This window comes from Arabidopsis lyrata (assembly GCF_000004255.2).
Source record: "Arabidopsis lyrata subsp. lyrata unplaced genomic scaffold ARALYscaffold_7, whole genome shotgun sequence".
In the NCBI taxonomy this organism is placed as follows: domain Eukaryota; kingdom Viridiplantae; phylum Streptophyta; class Magnoliopsida; order Brassicales; family Brassicaceae; genus Arabidopsis; species Arabidopsis lyrata.
The window spans coordinates 21,512,282-21,522,547 of record NW_003302549.1 but is presented as its reverse complement, the minus strand read 5'-3'; positions in this window follow the sequence as shown (position 1 = coordinate 21,522,547).

Below are 10,266 nucleotides of genomic sequence, written 5' to 3'. Positions count from 1 at the left end.
CAGTCTCCTGCACCTATTGATGTTCAATTGCCTCTTGAGCAAACATCTTCTGATGCACATCCTCATCATGATGTGTCATCTTCCAAGGCTTTGGCTCCTTTCGATTCAAAGCCTAACAGACAAAGAAAAACCCCTAAACACTTGCAGGACTTTCATTGCTATAATTTTACTAGTAATATTGTATATCCCATTTCAAACTATATTTCTTATTCAAATATATCTGAGCCTTTCCGTGTTTTTGTTAACACCATCACAAATAACCCTATCCCACAAAGATATTCTGAGGCCAAGGATTATGAGGTATGGTGTGATGCAATGAAGGTTGAGATTGGTGCTATGACAAGGACTAAGACATGGAGTATCTGTGCTTTACCAAATAATGTGAAAGCCATTGGTTGCAAATGGGTTTTCACTATTAAACATCACGCTGATGGAAGCATAGAGAGATATAAAGCCCGGTTAGTAGCAATGGGGTATACACAACAGGAGGGGATAGACTATGATGAAACTTTTTCCCTTGTTGCTAAGCATACTACTGTGCGTCTGATGTATCTTCTTGCTGCTAAAATGCGTTGGTCAGTGAATCAGTTAGATATTTCTAATGCCTTCCTTAATGGTGATTTGGATGAGGAAATATATATGAAGATACCACCAGGATATGCAGATCTTATTGGAGAAGTAATGCCACCTAATGCTGTTTGTAAGCTTCATAAATCAATTTATGGCTTAAAACAAGCATCTAGACAATGGTTTCTGAAACTTTCTTCTACATTGTGTGGTATGGGATTTGAAAAGTCTGTAGGTGATCATACTTTGTTTGTGAAGTTTGTCAATGGAGCTTTCCTTGGCGTTCTGGTGTATGTGGATGACATTCTGATTGTTAGTAACAATGATGATGCAGTGAAGAATTTCATTACTGCTATGCAATCTTATTTCAAGCTAAGAGATCTTGGTCAGTCTAAATATTTTCTAGGCTTGGAAGTGGCAAGATCAACAGCTGGTATATCTCTTTGTCAGCGTAAATACACTCTGGAGTTATTGTCTATCACTGGTTTTCTTGGCAGTAAACCTTCTGCAACACCACTGGATGCCAGTATCAAATTGTCTAAAGGCAGAGGAGTTCCTTTACCTGATACAAGTACATATAGAAAATTACTGGGGAAGTTGATGTATCTACAGCTCACGAGACCTGATATTACTTATGCAGTCAATACTCTTTTGTCAGTTTACTCAAGCTCCTACAGATATTCATGTTACTGCAGCTCATAAAGTTTTACGAAGCAACAAGAAAAGAAGTATTTTTTAATTCAATAAACTATTAAGTAGGAGCTATACCACGAGATTTGTTTTCCATGCAAAATGATAACAGATTACGGGTACCTAGTAAGTAATCAATTACGTGATCGTAGAATAGTTTATGTTGGAAAAGTCTTTTGACGCTGACACAAACTCTTAAAATATGTACAAGCAATAATAACTTAGCAATTAATTAAATTAGCCATATAAAAAATTAAAATAAGTTAAGCCATATTATATAATATGATAGCTGTCATGCATACGTGCAAAGATACAAAATACTATACATATTCACTTGATGAGAAATACCTAGTGAAGTAGTTTATTTATACAATACGTCACGTCGTCTACAAAGATACGTTGATATATACGTGTTAATTTAAATCAGAAGACATTAATATAAGTCGAGGGAAACTAATTAGAAAGTTTTCCTTGTTATTCCTCCGAATTAATATTCATCAAATTCACCCTTTATATCTTCAAGACTTCAAACACAACCTCTTGCAAGTTATGTTGTGCATGTTGATTATTAATTGTCACTAAGTACTTTTGGCATATATTTTTTTCTCTATTCGTGTCATAGTTTGTTCTTTTACTTGAACCTTTTCGATCATTATTTCAACCGTTAGCTAAGCACTCAAACTATATACATTATTATTATTTATTTATTTTAATTATTTTTTTAACTATATACATTATTAACTTCATGTTGTAAACCACATTACGGATGGACTCCATAACCGTGGCCCATGTCCATGTTCTAGAAGGCCCATGTCCATGTTCTAGAAGGCCCATGTCTATCTTCTAGAAGATTCGCCCAATGACGGTTTATGTTAGTCTTAGTGGGCTTTGGGCTTTAGGGTTTCCTAGTCCAATTGGGATTTGTCTCCCTTATTGTGTATATATATAAGTTGTAACTTCATTCATTAATAAGAGAATATACGAGATTTATAACACGTTATCAGCACGATTTGCTCTTAACGAAAACCCTAAAACCCTAACCCTAAAAATCACGATACTGTTCATCGCCGACACTGTTCATCGCTGATACTGTTCATCGCCGATACTGTTCATCGCCGTACTGTTCATCGCCGTACTGTTCATCGCCGTACTGTTCATCGCCGACACTATACATCGCGGCACAGTTCATCGCCGACACTGTTCATCACCGACACTGTTCATCACCGACACTGTTCATCGCGACACTGTTCATCGCGACACTGTTAATCGTGGTACTGTTCATCGTGGTACTGTTTGCGGTTCGTTGCAGCAGCGTAAGTTACCGAGGTCTTTAGCTCCCGGTTCTAGTCCATACAACCCCATAAGGTGAAAGGTAACATCAAAACCCTAAAGCTAAAGAACCAACAATTGAACTTGAAAGTTAAGCAAAGAGAAACCCTAAAACGAATGATGATTGATTAAGTGATTGCTTTGCTTGTATGATTCGATTGCTTGCTTGATCCGATTGCTTGTTTGTTTTCGCTTGCTCGTTTGCCTGTCTTGTTTAGGTTGCTAGAAAGCTTGTTATTGCTTATCCTAAACTCGCAAATCGAAAACATCTTAACATAGAATCCGAAACCCTAAAAGACATAAACCCTAAATTGAAAACACTTTAATCGGATCAAAACCCTAAATTCTAAATCACGTTTGGATGAGGTTGTTTTGTTAGATTGATTGTTTCTTTGTTTGATTTCATGCATAAGTTGTTAGAAACCCTAAAACTAAAATCGCATGAACCCTAGAAAAAAACTTAGAAAAGATAATCCTAAAAGAAAATATTAAAATCCTAAAATCTTAGGGATAATAGAAAATCTTAAAACCCAAAAATCTAAAACTCTTAAATAAAATAGGAAATTCTAAAAACCTAAAATCTTAAATAAAATAGGAAACTCTAAAAACCTAAAATCTTAAATAAAATAGGAAATCTTAAAACCCTAAATCTTAGGGATAATAGGAAATCTTAACAACCCTAAATCCTCATTAAAATAGGAAATCTTAAAACCCTAAAACCCTAATTAAATTAGAAACTTCCTAAAATCTTATTCAAGATAGGAAAACTTTAAGAAATAGAAAATTTCCAAATCCTAATTAAAATAGGAAATCTTAAAATCTAAAATCATAAGTGAAATAGGAAAATTAATCCTAAAGTAAAGAGGAAAGTAAATCCTAAAAAGAAAAAGGAAAATTTAATCCTAATTAAAAGAGGAAATCTAATCCTAAGCAAAAGAGGAAATCTAATCCTAAGAAAAAGAGGAAAGTCAAATCCCTAAGTAAATCGATTCATGGTTCGGTCTCAAATACCGCATGACACTAACGATTACATGATTTTGACTCAAAACTTTTCCTTGTAGATGTTGAATTACAACTTGTACTTTACTGCCCTAAATCTTTTAGGAGATAATTATTTTAAAATGGGCAATGGATACTAAGATTATCCTAAAGTCAAAAGGACTTGGTAAATGTATCTAATAAGGCAATAATGCCAAGAAAGAAAGATAGATACAAGGCAATATTAGCCACCGTCTTATTGAGAGTCTCATAATCAGGACTATAAGTCCATGGATGAGTCTATTGCTAGATGAGCAAAATAATGACTTACAGATAAAAACAGTGAGTTACGACCTCATAGATTAACCCCATTACCTAATGCCAATAAGGCCGCAGAGGATAAGAAAGAATCCAAAGAATATAACCACGTCTAAAGTGATAGACCACACGGTCGTGACCGTGGTGGATGGAAAGGACGTGGTTGTAGCCACTATAACTCATCCGGCCGTGGGAACCACTATAACCGTGGATGTAGACCCAATTCCGGCCGTGGTCGAGGGCGAGGATGATGTGGTATTTCCAAACCACAACACTCGACCAAATGAGTATGCCATAGATGTGGTATTGAAAGGACGTGGTTGTGGCCACTATAACTCATCCGGCCGTGGGAACCACTTTAACCGTGGATGTAGATCCGATTCCGGCCGTGGTTGAGGGCGAGGACGATGTGGTATTTCCAAACCACAACACTCGACCAAATGAGTATGCCATAGATATGGAATGGGAAACCATTGGGCTAAGATATGTAGGACTTCCAAACATCGTTGTGACCTCTATCAAGAGAGTGTAAAAGGGAAGAATCCTAAAGCCCATTTGGTATATAAAGATGGTGAACATGATCAAGATGATCTAATAGAGTATGAAACTTCTGATTGCATAAAAGAATCAAGTTGATAAATCTTACTTCGACATCAAAACCTCTATGTTTTTCTTTGCATTTTATGTGTTTATTGATTGTTATTTGCTTGAATTTATTTTATATTATTTTATGTTTAGAACATGATTCTTGTCCATATAAGAAATAGCCGAGGACAAGAACATAATTGTGGTGGATAGTGGAGCCACACAAAAGATAAGAGATATTTTCCTAAATCTCATAATGAAAAATGCCAATATTAGCACTTAGCGGGCATAGCAAACCTTATTGAGGGCTACGGCCAAGCCCATATTCTATTACCAAATGGCACGCATCTTGAACTAAGCGATGCTTTATATTCACCCAGCTCGAAGAGGAGCTTATTAAGTTTCAAAGATATAAGATTGAATGGTTTCCATATTGAAACAAAGGGTGAAGGGAACAAAGAGATCACCCAAGGACATAAGAAAGTCCTAGAGACTATACCCGCATTACCCACTGGTCACTACTATATTAAAATCGATATGATCGAAGCTAATATGGCAATGAACAAAGAGTTCATCGAGAAATTTACTTTATGGCATGACCGGCTTGGCCATCCGGGTCATAGTATGATGCGTAAGCTTATGATAAATTCAAAGGGGCACACCCTAAAAGAGAAAAGAGTTATCCCTAAGAATCTCACGTGTGAAGCATGTTCACAAGGGAAACTCATTATAAGGCCATCACCGGCTAAGGTAAATAAAGAGACCTTAAAATTTCTGGAAAGGATACAAGGAGATATATGTATGGTCCTCATTGATGCATCGACAAGATGGTCGCATGTTTGTCTCCTATCTACTAGAAACCAAGTGTTTGCTAGGTTATTGGCCCAGATAATAAGACTGCGAGCCCACTTTCCAGATTTTCCGCTTAAGACTATACGTCTAGACAATGCCGGTGAATTCACGTCCCAAGCGTTTAGTGACTACTGTATGTCCATGGGGGTAAGTGTGGAACATCCCGTAGCACATGTACATACACAGAATGGATTAGCGGAATCCTTCATTAAACGAATTCAATTGATCGTTCGACCATTACTCATGAGGTCGAAGCTTCCAGTAGCCGCTTGGGGACACACTGTTTTACATGCATCAGAGCTTATACGCGTAAGGCCATCTAGTGAACATAAATATTCACCATCCCAATTACTCATGGGTCATGAGCCAGACATATCCCATCTAAAGACTTTCGGGTGTGCCGTATATGTACCGATTGCTCCACCACATAGAACAAAGATGGGACCTCAAAGGAGGATGGGAATATATGTTGGATTTGATTCTCCCACCATTATTAAGTATCTAGAGCCAACTACGGGTGATCTATTTAAGGCTAGATACGCGGATTGTCATTTGAATGAATCCGAATTTCCTACTATAGGTGGAGAGACGAACAAGCTGGGTAAAGCAATAAAAGAAATATAATGGAATCAAACATCCTTAAATTGGCAAGATCCTCGGACTCTGGCATGAGAATCAGAGGTCCATAAGATTATACATTTGAAAAGCTAGCTAATCAATTGCCAGATTCCTTTGCTGACCCAAAGAAAGTTATAAAAACGTACATACCAGCTTGTAATGCACCCGTACGTATTGATATCCAAAAGGGAATCAATGAAATTGCTACTGAGTCTAACACACGAAAGAAACGTGGTAGACCAATAGGTTCCAAAGATAAAAATCCTCGAAAATCAAAGAAAGGTGCAATAGGAATCCGAGGTTACTAAGGAAACCATCCCAGACATGGAGATAAGGCCGGCCGGCTCTAAGGTACAGGTACCATATAATGTAGCTTGGGACGCCAAGCTGCAAAATACTAAAGGTCCTGACCATAATAAATCTCAAATCGATTATATCATGTCTGGAACATAATGGAACATATAAGAAATGTCGACATAAGATAATTTTGCATGCAAGGTAGCACTTGAATTTATGAATATAAATGAGGATCAGGAGCCCACGTCTATACTAGAGTGCACTCAAAGACTTGATTGATTAAATGGTACAAGACCATAAAACGTGGAGCTAAGAATCATTAAGAAAAGGAATGAGTTTGGTCCGACCTTAAGGACACCATTCGATGTAAAAACCAGTAGGACACAAATGGGTCTTTGTGAAGAAGAGAAATGAGAATAATGAAATCGTGAGATATAAGGCACGGCTTGTAGCACAAGGATTCTCACAAAGACCGGGGATAGATTATGAAGAAACATACTCCCCTGTGGTGGATGCTAAGACATTTAAATTTTGCTAAGTCTGGCTATATAAAGAAAAAGACTTGATTTGCGGCTAATGGATGTAATGCCTGCATATTTATATAAGTCCACTGGATGATATATATGAGATTACCAGAGGGTATTGAGCTCAAAGATAAAGATAAGAAAGGGTCTCGAGACCAATACTGCATAAGGCTGAACAAATCACTTTATGGACTGAAACAAAGTGGACGCATGTGGTACAATAGATTAAGCGAGTACCTAGTCAGAGAAGGTTATAAGAATGATCCCATTAGTCCATGTATCTTCATAAAGAAATTTGCAAACAAAGGGTTTGTAATAATAGCAGTATATGTGGATGATTTAAACATCCTTGAAACCTCTTGGGAAATCGCCCAAACAGTCAAATATCTAAAGAAAGAATTCGAGATGAAAGACCTAGGCAAGACAAAATTCTGTTTGGGATTGCAACTTGAGTACATGAATAATGGAATCCTTGTGCATCAAAAGGCATATACTGAAAAAGTACTCAAGAGATTCAATATGGACCAGGCCCACCCATTGAGCAGCCCAATGGTGGTGAGAAGCCTCAGATTGGATAGTGATCCATTCGGTCCAAAGAAGGATGAGGAAGAAGTTCTCGATCCTGAAGTGTCATACCTTAGTGCCATAGGAGCGTTAATGTACTTGGCTAGCCATACTAGACCAGACATATGTTTTGCCGTGAACCTCCTTTGTCTAAATTTAGTTCATGATCAACCCAAAGGCACTAGAAAGGTTTGAAGGAAGGTTTGGTTAAATTTTAAATTCTATTCTTCCTATGTTTGTTTATTTGGGTTTTATTCTATACTGATCTAACCAAAGAAGGTCTAGTTTGCTTTGGTTTAGTTTGTTTTGCTGATGCAGGTAAGATCAGATTATGGCATGGTCAATAAATAGAAACTACGTGTGGCTTGATCCCTTCCAAGGGTACGTAGGCAGCCTTCTTCAAGGCGCAGCTACTACAACATCAAAGACCATCATATGTGAAGACAACGTAGCCATGTATCGCTCAGCTCAAGGACGGCTACATCAAGGGAGATCGGACAAAGCACATTCTACCTAAGTTCTTCTTCACGCATGACCTACAAAAGGATGGTGAAGTTCAAGTGGTGCAAGTTCGTTCAAGCAACAACTCAGCCGATCTCTTCACTAAAGCACTACCGACAACAACATTAAGGAAGCTCACGCATCAAATTGGAATGCGGAGACTTAAGGACTTACAGGGATGACCAAAACAGGGGGAGTAATGCGTGCTGTACTCTTTTTCCTTCACCGTGGTTTTGTCCCAATGGGTTTTCCTGGTAAGGTTTTAATGAGGCAGCATCCCCAAGCGCATTACAAAGATCCTTTGGCATCTACACGGTTATGTCATCCAAGGGGGAGTGTTGTAAACCACATTACGGATGGACTCCATAACCGTGGCCCATGTCCATGTTCTAGAAGGCCCATGTCCATGTTCTAGAAGGCCCATGTCTATCTTCTAGAAGATTCGCCCAATGACGGTTTATGTTAGTCTTAGTGGGCTTTGGGCTTTAGGGTTTCCTAGTCCAATTGGGATTTGTCTCCCTTATTGTGTATATATATAAGTTGTAACTTCATTCATTAATAAGAGAATATACGAGATTTATAACACTTCATATAAAAATTCAATTCCCTATTTATTAGATAGTTATGGGAAAATATTTTTCGAAGTATTCACATTGAGGGACCAAAAACAACTGGTCCCCGAAGCAATAATTAGGAAACAACTTTGGTTAAGGGGCAAACATATATACCTCTCTCTCTCTCTGTTCCATTCATCAATCATATATAAAAAAATATACACAAATAATTATATATGTGGATATGTAACGTTGGACCACACTATGAACATGTCTACAAGAATGTATAAAGAGGGGAGAGTGAGATCATGAGTCTGAGAAGCAGTTTCTAGTTTCAAGTTTCAAGAACACTTAAAAACCCTAAAGCTCAAAACTGTGTACTGTCTCCGACATTTATCAGAACTCTCAGATTTTTCCCTTTTTTCCACACTTATGATCTCATTGTTTTTTTCTTCTTGTATTCTTTTAACGGTTATGATTGATTTGTTTTACTTTATGTGTCACCTTAGATTATCATGGATGCTCCTTTTACATGTTAGAAACATTTTTGAATTTCTGTGTTATATATGTTGATGATAATAAATGTTAATTTTAATACATAGTGAAGCAATGGTATTAGACCCTACCTCTAAAGTTGATTATAATCGTAGATTTACAAGTACTAAGACATTTTCTTTTCACTTTTCATCATCAATAACTGTAAGAGTAATAACTATTAAGTTCACTTATTTGCAAAATCTAAGAATAACAGTTTATTTATTTATCACAAAGATATGATGTTATATCTTTCTAATTTAACAAATATCATACGCTATTTCATATGTTTAAATCACATATGAAAAATAAAGAAAAATATTAGGTCTGCTAACCTACGCACCTGCTGCGATAATTCTATCTTAAATGAAAAAGGTCTGAAGTGATGACGTCAACCATCAGTGGAGGGTATTTTCGGAATATCGAAAAGATTGAAAAAGGATTCTTTGTGGAATTTGGTATGAAACGGCGGAAAGAGCTTCCGTTTCCGTTGGACCACTTCCTTTTTAATGTTTAACAACAAAGCCCATTCACAAACTTGGCGCGTGTCTGTCACGTGCCTAAACTCTTTACAATATCAGTGTTTAATTATATTCTTGCATTATAAAACTCTTTGTACTTGGTTTATCTGAATGAATAGAATCAAGTCTTTGTTCAAAAAAAAAAAATTATATTCTTGCATTATAAAACCATAATATTACTGTTTAATTATATTCCTGCATTATAAAACTATATTAGATAGGAACATTATGTTTTAGTAAATTACAGATACATGCACTTAGATGTTTGATTAATATATATATATATATATAATTATTTGTTGTATAAACACTTTTTCAAATAAACACGGGTTGCCGGATTTTTCAGCCCCCAATTATTTGCAAACTCAAGGAATCCCCTTATACTTTTTCGCTCTTAAAAAATTACCAACAACTAACAATTTCTTTAAAAAAACATCCTCAACTTTCAGATTCATCTTGATTAATACGCCTCCAATTGAACCGGCCATTAAACCGGGTTTAACCACAAATCCGCGTTTACTATACCGCGATTAGGATTACCCGCATAAGTAGGGTTGCCGGATTTTTCAGCCCCCAACTATTTGCAAACTCAAGGAATCCCCCTATACTTTTTCGCTCTTAAAAAATCACCAACAACTAACAATTTCCTTAATAAAACATCCTCAACTTTCAGATTCATCTTGATTAATACGCCTCCAATTGAACCGACCCATTAAACCGGGTTTAACCACAAATCCGCGTTTACTATACCGCGATTAGGATTACCCGCATAAATACCCATGACCCGAGAGTTAAAACGACGTCGTTTTGACTCATCTCTTTTTCTCAAACAAA